The 14,331-nt window shown below is 42.0% G+C and overlaps 1 long non-coding RNA gene across 1 annotated transcript in view; it reads right to left on the bottom strand.

Moving 5' to 3' along the window:
• Positions 1-3,493: 3,493 nt before the first annotated feature.
• LOC144888331 (uncharacterized) overlaps positions 3,494-14,331 on the bottom strand; it is a 32,294-nt gene continuing 21,456 nt past the window's right edge. Inside the window, exon 3 of the long non-coding RNA XR_013620927.1 lies at positions 3,494-3,707. This is a non-coding gene — a long non-coding RNA (uncharacterized LOC144888331). The remainder of the gene's footprint in view (positions 3,708-14,331) is intronic.

Genomic DNA, 14,331 nt, shown 5'->3' with positions numbered 1-14,331 from the left:
ATTTTCGAGAATTTTTATTTTTTTTAATCGGCCCTTAAGTAACTTATGAGGGGTCAAATAAGGGTTTTTCATGATTCTGAGTTGATTGTTAACATTTATATTTCACCACAGACACTCCTTTGTGGAAAAATAATTTCTAAATATATCTCATTTTCTACTTTGCAGGACATGGAGTCGAGCAATATGGATGAAGACGTTACTCCACCTGTGCTCAATTGCTTCATCTGTGCACGCTCGGATACACCAGCTGAAAGGCTCATACAGGCAACTCCAAAGGGATACTCAACTTTATTGAAACAAGCAGAAACTGTCGAAAATGTTACTGTTGTGGAACGTATGAAGGAGGCTCAAAAGGAAGGAAAACTGAGGTACCACCAGAAGTGTAAAAATGATCTGTACAACAACTTTGTTGCAACCACCAAGAAGTCAGCTCAAGCATCAAAGGCAGAGAAAGAGTCATCAAAGTTGAAGAGAAGACGCACTACTTGTGAGTTCAGTTCATCAACTGGCTGCAGTTCTAGAAGATCACAGTCAGTTGACCTCCTGTATAAGGATGTATGCATTCTTTGCAACCAACCAGCCCAGCTCTACAAAAATAATCCAGCACAAGCTAGAAAGAAATACAGAGTGCCAGATAATTTGACTGCAGATACACTGAAGGCAAGCTTGCTGAAGACAGCACGGAGTCGCGGGGATGACTGGGGCACTGAAGTCACTGGACGCCTGGAAGGGATCAACGACTTGGTAGCAGAAGAAACACTGTACCATTTGCGATGCAAACTTATGTTTGCGAGAGGTGACAGTTTGTCCAAGACTGATGAGGAAGGAAAAAGGAAGAGAGGACAGAGGAGTATTGATGAGGAGCGAGAGGCAGTTTTTTTTGAATTCTGCGAATGGTTAGACTCAGAATTAGAGCATGGGGTAATGAACATGGATCAAGTCCATGAAAAGCTGCAGGAGTTTGATCAGTCACCAGAGAAGAGCCTTTCTTATTCAAAGCATTGGCTAAAGATAAAACTTCTAGAGAAATACGAAGACACCTTGTATTTCACAACACAGGAAAGAAGGGCAGATGTACTCTGTCTCAAAGATGGCACTGACAATATTCTGCGAGTGCAATCATGCTAATCTTGACCATGGAGATGAGAAGACTCAGATCATAAAGACGGCACTCAAGTTCATATCCAATGATATTGCCTTGATTGATTTAGGTCCAAAGTCATACCCCACCACACACAGTATGACTGACATCGATAGTCAGCTGACACTTGTTCCTGCAAGCCTTCAGATGTTCTTGAGACCGATTGTCAAGACAGACGAAAGAGTTGCCGTTTGGGGGCAGAATTTTATTAAGGCCTGTCGACCTCGGTCTGGAGTATTGCCACACCAAATGGGGCTTGCCATACAACTTGATCATAGATTTGGGTCAAAATGGATGCTCAACAAGTTCCACCGGCTGGGATACACTGAGTCTTACACGGAGACACAAAACTACAAATACTGCTTCCTTAATAGTAGGAGTGGAGATGATGTTTCAGATACTTCTGGCACTCTTGACACCATTGTGGAGGAAACCGATGAACAGATCAATGATGAGGTTGCAGTTGATGCTGCGCTTGAGGATCAATCAGTGATGACAGCCAAAGTGCCAGCCAGTGAAAGTGAATTGTCAAGTAATGATCAGGTGGTCTTTATGGAGGTTGGGGAAACAAACAATGCAGTCACTCAGTTTGTTGGAGACAATATAGATTTAAACATTGTCTCTATTCACGGAAACACTCCCTTTCACTCAATGGGTTGGATCGAAGTCACCTCTCCGGCACCACCTTTGCCAGATCCACAGACAACAGCAGCTTTCCCCCGGGTGAAGTTGAAGGCACTCGACAAAGTTAAGATCCTGAGAGGAACTGAAGTAAAGATTATTCCATTTACGAACAGGAAACAGATAGGAACGAACGCGATCATGTTTCTCCCCCTCGCTGAGCTTTCCTCCTCCCTGGCTCATGATCAGCCACTCCTCACTCCAGGTGACACACTCTGGGCAGCGGGGTGGGTGATCAAAGCCAACGATCCTGAGTTCCCACACTCCAACTGGAATGGCTGGATGAAGAGAATCCATGCTAATGATGCAAAGCAGAGCACACAGATCGAGTTCCTCCCAGTTATTGAAGGAGACCCTAATGACCTCAACACCATCTTCACCACTCTGAAAGAGTGCATACGGCGCGCTGGGGTCGCTATAGTGACCTTTGATCTTCCGATTTGGCTGAAGGCTGTGAATATAATAAAGCAGGCAAATCTACCCGTCATTCCAAGGTTGGGTGGTTTTCACCTGCTGAAGTCTTATCTTGGATCAATGGGTAACATCATGGAAGATTCTGGACTACTAGATGTGATCCAGTTGATCTATCCTGGAAGTACGACAGCCAACCACATCATGGATGGAGGATGTTTTGACAAGGCAATCCGTGTTCACCTCCTCATCGATGCAGCCATCTATCAACACATCATGAAACCTGCCTTCACTGAGGAGGAGCGTGGTGACATGAAGACCTTCATGGAGAAGGTGGCTGATGGGAAGATGGGAGCCAGACACTCAGACCCAGTAGTGCCAGTGTTTGAGCAAAGGTTTGAAGAAACCTTCAAACGACTCGCAAAAGGAGGAAGAACACCTGCACTCTGGGTGGAGTACCACCACATGGTAGATGTGATCAAGGTCTTTGTGAAAGCTCAAGGAGAAATAACTCTTGAGTATTATATATGTATGTGAAATAAAAGCTACTTTGTGTGTAAATGTAAAAGTGAAAATATAAATGTTAACAATCAACTCAGAATCATGAAAAACCCTTATTTGACCCCTCATAAGTTACTTAAGGGCCGATTTAAAAAAATAAAAATTCTCGAAAATAATTTTTCGGTACCCGAATTCAACAGATTTTTTTCTGGGTTTCCCACGGGAGTTGAACTTCAACATTTTAACACATGTTATTACACACCTTTACAAACATATTGGTGAATAAATTTTTTGGTAACAATTTAGTTAACAGATTTGTGAAATATCTCATAAAATGCCCTTACTACAAGTTATCTTTTGTTTTCTTTGTGTAGCCCCCACCTCGAGTGGCCTTCTGGCTTTGTGGCAGGCAATATACCATAAAAAAGGCTTTTTATCTAATATGACCTCTGACCTTTGACCTCAAAATAGAATCAGTTTATCTTTACCTCATTATACATTTACCTGCCCAAAATTTGACTAAGATCCCTTCAGCTGTTCTCAAGTTAAAACCTATCACGGACGGACAGCCGGACGGACAACAGAGGCATAAAAACTACAACATAATACGACTCCCCAACAGGATATAGATCAACTTGTAACTTTATTTTGCAATTTATTAAACTCTAACTTCCTGCCAGTCTTCATGTGTATATAATGAGCATTTCTGAGGTTTCACTTTATTGCGACACCTCTTGTTTCCCCTTTTCCTTTCGTGTTTCTGGTAAAAAAAAATGAATGCCTCGAATGACGTGTTTTAACATGGCAGTCAACCAGTAAAACATAGTTATTAAAACATCGACAATGGCAAACGTGACACTAGCTAAGAAAAGCCAGACAGAGCATTCCAGTTTCTCTGGAAAACCCTCCCACTTCAACATTTTCTTTTCCGGCACATCCTCGAAGAACAGCAAATCATCTTCCTGGTCCAATTCTAGAGATCAGTTGTGGGGTGAGTGACAAACAAAGACAAAATAAATATAAAATGAACACGTGATACTGCTGAATACGCTGCTCAAACTATCGTATTTGTCATATAAATATGTAACAGTATGTTGATGAATCGATCCATAACAGCAGGTGAGTCCTCAAAACGTGTTTATTTCGCAAAATCAGCCAAAAAGGTACGGCACACATAACTCAAGACCCATCCCCTTATAATACAGGATGTTTTGAAATTAACAATGCACTTTATAAAATGCTTAAGTTTGATGTTTGTTGATCTTAAAATTAAAATGTACTAGCAACGGTACCCGCCCTACGGCGGGGCTTGAATTGGGAGGCCCAAATGAAAAGGAAAAAATATCAGAAATTGAAGGCTTTTTTATTTTTAACGATTTATATAAACATATCACACGCAAATCATCAAAATATAAACAGTATTTGTAGAATTTCAATAAAAGCCACATCACTGTTCATATCGGCAAATATTATTCCATCGTGTTTGGAAAAACTGGAAAATTGGGAAAACAATACAGCCTATTTTACTCCAGGTGGTCCCAGGATTACCCACCCAAAATTTCGTTGCGATCGGTTCAGCCGTTTTTGCGGTACCTGGGAACGGACGGACAGACAGACAGACGGACATTTGGTGAATTATAGTGAGATGCTTGTTTACTTGCAAGTATCATTGACTCGCTCAAGTAATATATTCACCATGCCTTTGTTGTATTTGACAATAAATACTCTTCTCTGAAAGACTTGTCTTTTTGCACAAGAGATGTGAAGTTTCTACTGCACTACTTCTTGGGAAACACCATGTATATATACCATATTTTTTGGCGTATAAGTCGATACTTGTTTTGCTTAAAGTCACTGCCTCGATTTATACTCAGAATTGACTAATCTATGTTTTAAGACATCGAATTGCATCAGTGAAAAAAAAAATTGCAGTGTTGTATTTTCTGAAATAAATTGTATAATTGTTAATTTAAAACACACCATAGCAAGTGTGTCATGGACACGTCCCTAGAAAGTGCAACGTTAAGTAGACGAGATATTCCCATGTGCGCAATATTATAATAGGGGGAGAGGGGTGTGTTACCAAGGCACATTTTCGGTCACCCTAACATACTGCAGCTTTAACCTCACTTAACTACATATTGGAGACGATTATTAAACAGATCAATAAAGAACAAAGTAAACAAGTACAGATACAACACCAGTCAAAAGTTTTAGAACACCTCAATTTTTCCAGTTTTTATTGAAATTTAAGCAATTCAATTCCAGTGAACAACCTGAAATGGTACAAAGGTAAGCAGTAAACTGCTCGAGGTAAAAAAAAAAAGTTTAGGTTAGCAAAAACGGGAAAACAATGTAAATTGCACAGTTATATTGTTAAAAAAAGGCCTACTTCAGGGAACAAGTAATGGTTTAATGGGTTAACAACTTACAGCTGTTCTGCAGCAATGTAAGTAAATTAAGCCTTGAAAGTTGATGCAAACAATTCCTACAAGTGTCCCAACCTCTGCTGATTACTTGATTACAAACCCCCTGTCTGTATAAAAGCACTATTGGAACAGACTGTTATTACACCCTCCGAAGCATTATTTGAACAATATTGCACTGCAGGAAGTAGTATATTGGAAAATGGAGGAAACTCTGACAGGAAGAGGTCTGGAAGACCCAAAGCTACAACAGAATCAGAAGACAAGTTTCTGAGAGTCAACAGCTTGCATGATAGGCGGCTCACAGGACAACAGCTTCAAGCACAGCTTAACACTGGTCGAAGTAAGCAAGTCTCAGTTTCAACTGTGAAGAGAAGACTTCGAGCTGAAGGTTTGACAGGTCGAGTGGCAGTAAGAAAGCCATTGCTAAGATGGCAAAATGAGAAAAAGAGGCTTGCCTGGGCCATGAAGCACCGCCAGTGGACTACTGAAGACTGGAAGAAGATTTTATGGACCGATGAATCAAAATTTGAAATCTTTGGTTCATCACGCAGGGTTTTTGTACGCCGTCGAGTAGGCGAAAGGATGGTTCCTCAGTGTGTAACATCAACTGTCAAACATGGAGGAGGAAGCATGATGGTCTGGGGCTCTTTTGCTGGATCCAGATTCGGCGACTTGCACAGAGTGACTGGCACGCTGAACCAAAAGGGCGACAACAACATTTTGCAGCGCCATGCAATACCCTCTGGTATACGCCCAGTTGGACAGGGGTTCATCCTACAGCAAGATAATGACCCTAAACACACATCCAGGCTATGTCAAGACTACCTTCGAGGAAAAGCACAAGATGGTAGACTTCAAATCATGGAATGGCCAGCACAGTCTCCAGACTTAAACCCCATCGAGCTGGTTTGGGATGAACTGGACAGAAGGGTGAAAGCAAAGCAACCTACAAGTGCAACACATTTGTGGGAACTTCTGCAACAGTGTTGGGCAGAACTTTCCGAACAATATTTGATTTCCATTGTAGAAAGAATGCCACGAGTGTGTTCGGCGGTTATATCTACAAAAGGTGGCTACTTTGCTGGGTCAAAAAATTAAATTAAATTTTGTTAAGCAAAATGATTCCATGATTTCTTTTTTATCTCCAATTGTTTATTTGTTCTATGCTTAATTTCAGAGTACATCGAGACATTAAACTATGTAAATTTCAATAAAAACTGGAAAAATTGAGGTGTTCTAAAACTTTTGACCAGTAGTGTACATTCACAGTACCACCGCCCCCATGCCAAATAAATGAATATCCTCCAGCGCCCGGCGATACCGCCGTGCAGCACATAAAGACGGTATTGGGAGGGAGAGTTTTATAATAATTGATTGATTAATTGCATATGTTACGTGCTCCTCCCCAGACCCCAGTCACGGTGTACCTCCGAGCCCCGAGAGGAGTCACGGCAGAAAGATGTGTTATTCTGTCAAAGATCAATGGTGAAACCACACCAATTGTTACCAACAAACAAATATTGTATTAAGGTCACACAAGAATAACAACACAACAACAATAGTAATCAATTGTACAACCAATATATATCTCTTATGATGGTACCATCAGGTTCGTACAATATAACTCACTGTGCTCCAAGTGAGCGAAAAGAAGAACATTCCCAATGTCTCTAATCCCCGGCTTCAAGCCAAAGTTGGTTCCGGTTTCAAGCCAAAGTCGATCCGCTCCAGCGATCGTCAAAACGATGTCCAATCGAGACCAGAATCCCGTTGGATTGGCAGTTACAGTCCCGCTGCCAAAGCTGCGCAAAGGCGACCGGGAAATCACACCATCGGGTATGGACGTTCCACGGCTCACAGTCGGCGAACCGCAAATTAACCTTCAAAATCCACGTTACACACACACACACCAGATAAACGTCTGAATGTGGTGAAAATGGTTTGAAGCGAAGTGCAAAACCTTGAACGATGCGCAAAGCGCGCGAGTCAAAATGGCCGACAGCCCATTCTCGAGGCGTAACGGCACGACGATGATTCTCCTCGGAATCGACCGCCAAAACCTGACACGCAGGTTGATCTGTCACAGCGATAACAACTCTGTCGCAAGAATCTATTTCCCGGGAAACCCGAAGTTCGCTAGTGACCTCCGTTCGTCAACGTTTGCTCCAGACCTCGAAGCAGCTAGGCTTCTTCCCCGACTCACTCGCTCCGCCTTCTTCTCCTCCTCTTCCTCTTCGTCGTCGTCCGGTTCCGGTTTCATTTAAAACATTGACTTTTTTACCTTTTGAAAATAGTAACCTCTATCTCCCTTAAACGACAACAATAATAGTACATGGAATCAAAAATGTTTACAGTAGATGAAAACCACAACAACGGAAGTGACGAATCCGTAACACTCCCCCCCCCCCCCCCCCCCTCAAGAAAGAAAGTTTGAACATAGTGAAAACTTTCTTTGCAGGCAAAAACTCTTTTAACAAACAAAAGTAAAACTCACACCCAAATCATCAATTCCCGTGAGCAACGACAATTAATATTACCCAAAATAAAGCAACAAAACTTCCAAACAACCTACAGAAATTTCCAAAGTTAGTTCACTCTGGACAAAGCATCAGCAATGACATTGTTCCTGCCCTTTACATGCTCAATTTCCAAGTTGAACTCCTGCAAAGCCAAACTCCATCTCATCAACCTCTGATTTTTATTTTTCATTTTTTGAATGACGGTTAAGGAGTTGTGATCAAAAATCCAAAGCAAAGCAAATCAATAGCACTTTTTGAAGGAGGCCGAGCTGAGAGCCAGGTTTCATGGTGGTTAGGTGGTGAGGCCTGGAAGTATTCACTGCATGGACGCATTTAGGAACATGGAGTTCACGAGTTAATCCGTGTAGGAATCTTGGCTCGGCTGCTCCTGAGCACTCAGTGCTTCCAACTCTTCTCTTGATCATAAAAATCATAATCACAGTTGTAGAGTCGGGTGCTGTAGTCCCGTGAGTAGCGGTCCCCATCTCGGCTACCACCGTAATAGTCATCCCGTCGAGAGTTGCCAAAACTGCGCTGCTGCTGATGGGAGCCTCCGTAGTAATCACGACTGCGGCCGCCACCAAAACTACTACTCCCACCCCAGGAGCCATAGCCACCCCTGAAACTACCTCCACGTTTTCCTCCTCTGTAGCCCACTCGACGCCCATGGTCTGCCTTCTCTACTGTTATGGTCCGACCATCCAAATCCTTGCCATTCAAATCCTTTTCTGCATCTTTGGCGTCCTTTGTGTTTTCAAACGTGACAAAGCCAAACCCTCTCGACTTTTGCGTCTCCCTGTCTTTTATCAGCAGCACTTCCAAGAGTGGTCCATATTTGCCAAAGATAGAGTCCAGAACATCTTCACTTGTATCAAAGTTCAGTCCACCTACAAAGAGCTTGCCAACATTGCCTCCATCCATGACTTGTGTGTGCTGACACTTAGTTTCAGACTTTCAGGGTACTCGACAAGAAGTGCCTGTGCAAAGCGTGATGTCAGTACCTTCTCCTTCTCTTCAGAGCACTTCCTACCCAAAGCACGAGCCGCGGCACAGGATGGAAAGATACCCGGAATCTCCTGCTCTAACTGTGCGGTGTTATTTTCCATACTGGGCTTTTCAACAAACATCGGATTACCAGAAACTTGACCACCGACCAAATCATTTCCGATAACAAAAGAAATTCCCTTTACAGGAAGAGTGGCTTGAAAACCTACGGTGACCGGTCCTGACACCAAATCAGACTTCAAATGGATGACATGAAGTGGAGCTTCAACATAGCCACCAACCCCCTGTAAAAGAACACTAACACCAGTTGCCGTCTTCTCTGACAATGGCAAAATGCCTTCAAGCATCAAAGATTGATGTGCTCCTGTGTCCCTCAATACCCTAACAGGTCTCCGATTCGTTAGGTCTCCATCCAGTGACACAAACCCCTCTGAGATAAAAGGTTTGTAACCCTCTTGAACAAGGTCGTTCTGTGATGCCGTAACTTTGGCATGGGAACCTTCACAAGGCACTGTCCTCCATGGACGATTTCTCGCATTTGCCAATGCATTCGGAGTTGTACTAGTCTGACTCCGCTCCTGATTTTTCCTTTTCAGGGCGTAACATTGAGACATCAAATGCCCATGTTTCTTGCAAAAAGCGCAAGTAGGCCCGGAGGAAAAACTCGTGGTCTGCCTCGGGCCCCCCGGAAGATAAGTCTGTCTTGGAACTGTAGTCTTCTGATCCCTAAAAATCGCGGAATCAGATTTGTCCCCATAGTCATCTCTAGGCCGCCTCCATGAATATTTGTTCTCCGCACCTGATTTACCATAACTCCCCTCGCCAACTCTAGGCGGGAAGTTAGGTTTGTGGAACCCCATCCTGTGTGTCAAGGCATCGTGATCTGCCACGGTTGCTGCCTCATACAACTCTGGTACTTTCTTTTCATCCAGATGTACTTCAATGTCCGTGTGGACACACTGCTTGAATTCCTCCACCAAGATCAATTGTCGTAGCAGGTTGAAGTCTTTCCCAATCCCCTTCGAGTCACACCACCAATCAAACATGGTTTCCTTCATTCTGGCAAACTCCACATGGGTCTCACTCTCCCTCATCCTGGCATTCCTGAATTTTTGCCGGTAAGCTTCAGGGACCAATTCATAGGCTTTGAGAATGGTTTTCTTCACTATCTCATAATCTGCACATTGGTCAATCGGTAAAGCCGAATAGATATCTTGAGCTTTACCCATCAGAACAATTTGCACTAACATAGTCTAGGACCCCACAGGCCATTTTAGCATTTGAGCCACTTTTTCAAAGTGTAAAAAAAACTTGGCAACCTCCTTTTCATTGAATGGTGGAACTAGCCTCACATGCCAACCAACATCCCAAGTGTTCTGACTAGTTGTCGAACTGGCCAGCATGGGTACTACTTCTCTCCGTTCTCCCATTAATTCCAGCTCCTTGAGTTTAAGTTCCTTCTGATACTCCATGTCACGTTCCTTTAACTCCCTCTTGGCTCTCCTTTCCTCTGCTCTTCTTTCTTCTTCAGCTCTCCTTTCCTCTGCTCTTCTCTCCTCGAGTTCTCGTTCCTGTTCCACTCTTCTTTCCTCAAGTTCCCTTTCAGCTCTCCTTTCCTCGGCTCTTCTCTCCTCGAGTTCTCGTTCCTGTTCTGCTCTTTCCTTTTCTGCTTTCCTTTCCTCTGCTTTTAACCTTTCCTGGCTCTGTAGTTGCATCTCCATTTTCCAGAGCTCCACATTTTCTTTTTCCTCGGGTAACCAATCCAAGGCTACCTCTTTCCATGTTCCTTGTCTCACCAGAGATTCTACCACCAATGTCTGCATCTCTGCTTTCTTCATATGAACTCGGACCTCCAAGTTAAAATATTTGGCCAATATCAAGAGTTCCGATCTTTTTAACGCTTGGAACTGTGCCTCATTAGGGGACGCCGCAAACTTTTCTGCATCAAACACCATGGTGACTATCAGTTAACACCTGTTAACCTTCACACAAAAAATTTCAATTTTTTTTTTTGAAAAATTTGGGAATGTTAGAAAAATTCCAAATTTGGGAATTTTGGGAATGTTAGGGAATTCTATCCCAGATGAGGATGTTAGGGAATTCTATCCTGGATGAGGATGTTAGGGAATTCTATCCCGGAAGAGATTTTTGTCAGCAAAGACGAACCCCCAATTTCTCCAATTTGGGCCCCAATCCCGGACGAGATTTAGGGAATTTAATCAGCAAAAACGAGCCCCCAAATTCTCAGACGAGCCCCCAATTTCTATTTAGGCCAATTTTTGACGAGCCCCCAATTTCTGTTACGTGCTTCTCCCCAGACCCCGGTCACGGTGTACCTCCGAGCCCCGAGAGGAGTCACGGCAGAAAGATGTGTTGTTCTGTGTCAAAGATCAATGGTGAAACCACACCAATTGTTACCAACAAACAAATATTGTATTAAGGTCACACAAGAATAACAACACAACAACAATAGTAATCAATTGTACAACCAATATATATCTCCTATGACGGTACCATCAGGTTCGTACAATATAACTCACTGTGCTCCAAGTGAGCAAAAAGAAGAACATTCCCAATGTCTCTAATCCCCGGCTTCAAGCCAAAGTTGGTTCCGGTTTCAAGCCAAAGTCGATCCGCTCCAGCGATCGTCAGAACGATGTCCAATCGAGACCAGAATCCCGTTGGGTTGGCAGTTACAGTCCCGCTGCAAAAGCTGCGCAAAGGCGCCCTCAAGGCGACCGGGAAATCACACCCTCAGTATGGACATTCCACGGCTCACAGTCGGCGAACCGCAAATTAACCTTCAAAATCCACGTTACACACACACACACCAGATAAACGTCTGAATGTGGTGAAAATGGTTTGAAGCGAAGTGAAAAACCTTGAACGATGCGCAAAGCGAGTGAGTCAAAATGGCCGACGGCCCGTTCTCGAGGCGTAACGGCACGACGATGATTCTCCTCGGAATCAACCGCCAAAACCTGACACACAGGTTGATCTGTCACAGCGAGAACAACTCTGTCGCAAGAATCCATTTCCCGGGAAACCCGAAGTTCGCTAGTGACCTCCGTTCGTCAACGTTTGCTCCAGACCTCGAAGCAGCTAGGCTTCTTCCCCGACTCACTCGCTCCGCCTTCTTCTCCTCCTCTTCCTCTTCGTCGTCGTCCGGTTCCGGTTTCATTTAAAACATTGACTTTTTTACATTTTGAAAATAGTAACCTCTATCTCCCTTAAACGACAACAATAACAGTACAAGGAATCAAAAATGTTTACAGTGGATGAAAACCACAACAACGGAAGTGACGAATCCGTAACACAATTAAAATCAACAAATAGTAATCGTAAAATAATTTCTTAACCAATTGGCTAATAGCACTTTTTGAAAATTAAATAAAGCATTAATCGAGAATTTTATTTTTTATTGATTAATCAATAAATTATAAATCAAATAATTGATTAATCAATAAATCAAAAATATCCTTTATAGCCACATCACTTGGTCACTGTCATGTCCAAATATCAGCTTCCTAGCTCAAATGGTGCCTGAGATATTGCCCAGATGAGAAAGAAAATAAATGTGATTAATAATGAAAATAAATAAATAATAATGGTAAAATAATTAAATTAGTAATCAATTTGGCTAATATAATACCTTTTCCACCATCGTTTCATCCGAATCTGTAACTAAAAAAATAAAAATTAAGGCATTAGTCAAATAATTAAATAATTAATCGATTAATCAATTAATCAATAACTCAAAAATACGATTTTTGTCAAAGCACGTGCTCACTACTGTGCTGAAATTTCAGTTTCCTAGCTCAAAGGATGGCTGAGATATCGCCCGGACAAACAAGAAAGAAAAAAGAAAACAAGGTTTTTGTTTTTGAACATTTTTTTTCTTTGATCCAATATGGCTGCCAGACCACCTGAGTGAAAACTGAGTAAAACTAGATGGTATTACCCTGCGCAGTCAGCTTGTTGCGAACCAACTCTTCTGTTTTTGAACATTTTTTTTCTTTGATCCAATATGGCTACCAGACCACGTAAGCGATGACATCATAAATTTATATTCTCTAATAAAATTGTTGCATAGATCACGCTCAATACATTTCAAACTGATCAGACTAAGCGTTGTCCCTGTCGAATTATGACATCATAATTATGGAACCAATGACGTTATTTTTAACAAACATATTCCCCATATGGAGTTCTTTACAATGAGCCATATTTCAATTTTTTCCATGCAGCGGTTTTGGAGATATAGAGGTGCAACATTTTTCGGTTTTTCCAAGATGGCGCCTGTACCACATGACCGATGACTTCATGATTATCATTAAAATATCCAAAAGGGGGAGGCGTTCCCTTGGTGAAAATTTCGTGTCCATCAGACCAACAGTTGCTGAAAAAATAATAAGAATGATCGGATGAATAAGTGTTGTATTTGTCGAGTTATGACGTCATAACAAAGGCACCGATGACATCATCATTAACACATCTTATTCCCCATGGGGAGTAGTTGACAATGAGCCAGGTCTCAATTTTTTTCCATGGAGTGATTTCAGAGATATAGAGGTGCGAAGTTTTTCCAAGATGGTGCCTGTACCACATGATCATGACGTCATAATGATCATTAAAATATTCGACAGGAGGAGGCCCTCTTATGGTGAAAATGTCCTGTCAATCGGACCAACGGTTGCCGAGAAAATTTATTTTTAAAATGCAGACACGTACGGCACACGGCACAAGTATGTACCTGAATGCTTAACCCCGCTTTTCGCTTCGCGAGCTCAGGGTAATAATTTCTTAATCAATTGGCTAATAGCATACCTCAACCAACCACCAGTGTTTCATTTGAAGCTGTAACTTTTTGAAAATTAATTACATAAGTAATTGATCGAAAAATAATTAATTCATTGAATAATCAATAAATAATAAATCGATTAATTAATTCATCAATAAATCAAAAATACCATTTACAGCCAAATCACTTGGTCATTGTCATGTGCAAATATCAGCTTCCTAGCTCAAAATGTGCCTGAGATATTGCCCAAGTGACAAAGGAAATAAATACAGTCACGTGAAAAAGTAAGTACACCCCATGTAAAGTTGACTTTTTCAACATATTTCAACATACAGCTATTTGATCTTCATTTCAACAATATTGATAGATAAAGGTGATGTAATATAACAAATATCATGAAACATTTACATTTTGTAGTCCATTGTATATTGTATAATTTAAATAAACATAAATGCAAATTTCACGTGTGGAAAAAGTAAGTATACCCCGACATTTATCACTACTTCAAATACCTAAAATTAGAATCAGGTGCACCAGCTCGGGTGCAAATGATTAGAACATCGTCAGAGAGGATCTTGGAGGAACCTGTCTAATTTAAACCTCAGACATTTAGTTTGGTTTGCTCTTTGTTTGTTTAGTTCTGGTGTTGGGCTAGCGGCTAGGGTGCCAGCTTAGGATACCTAGGATCCTGGGTTCGAATCCTGGTCGATCGCTGAATTAACGCCAGGGGGGTTGACTCAGCCTGTCATCCTTCCGAGGTCGGCTAATTGAGTACCAGTTCACTGGTAATTCCCTGTGTGTCGTAAAAAGGTGACAAACAGGGTTGGCGGCAGGAAGGGCATC

This window comes from Myxine glutinosa, chromosome 11 (assembly GCF_964187855.1).
Source record: "Myxine glutinosa chromosome 11, kmMyxGlut1.1, whole genome shotgun sequence".
Taxonomy (NCBI): Eukaryota; Metazoa; Chordata; class Myxini; order Myxiniformes; family Myxinidae; genus Myxine; species Myxine glutinosa.
The sequence above is the reverse complement of the archived record's forward strand: the minus strand, read 5'-3'. Positions and strand labels throughout refer to the sequence as shown.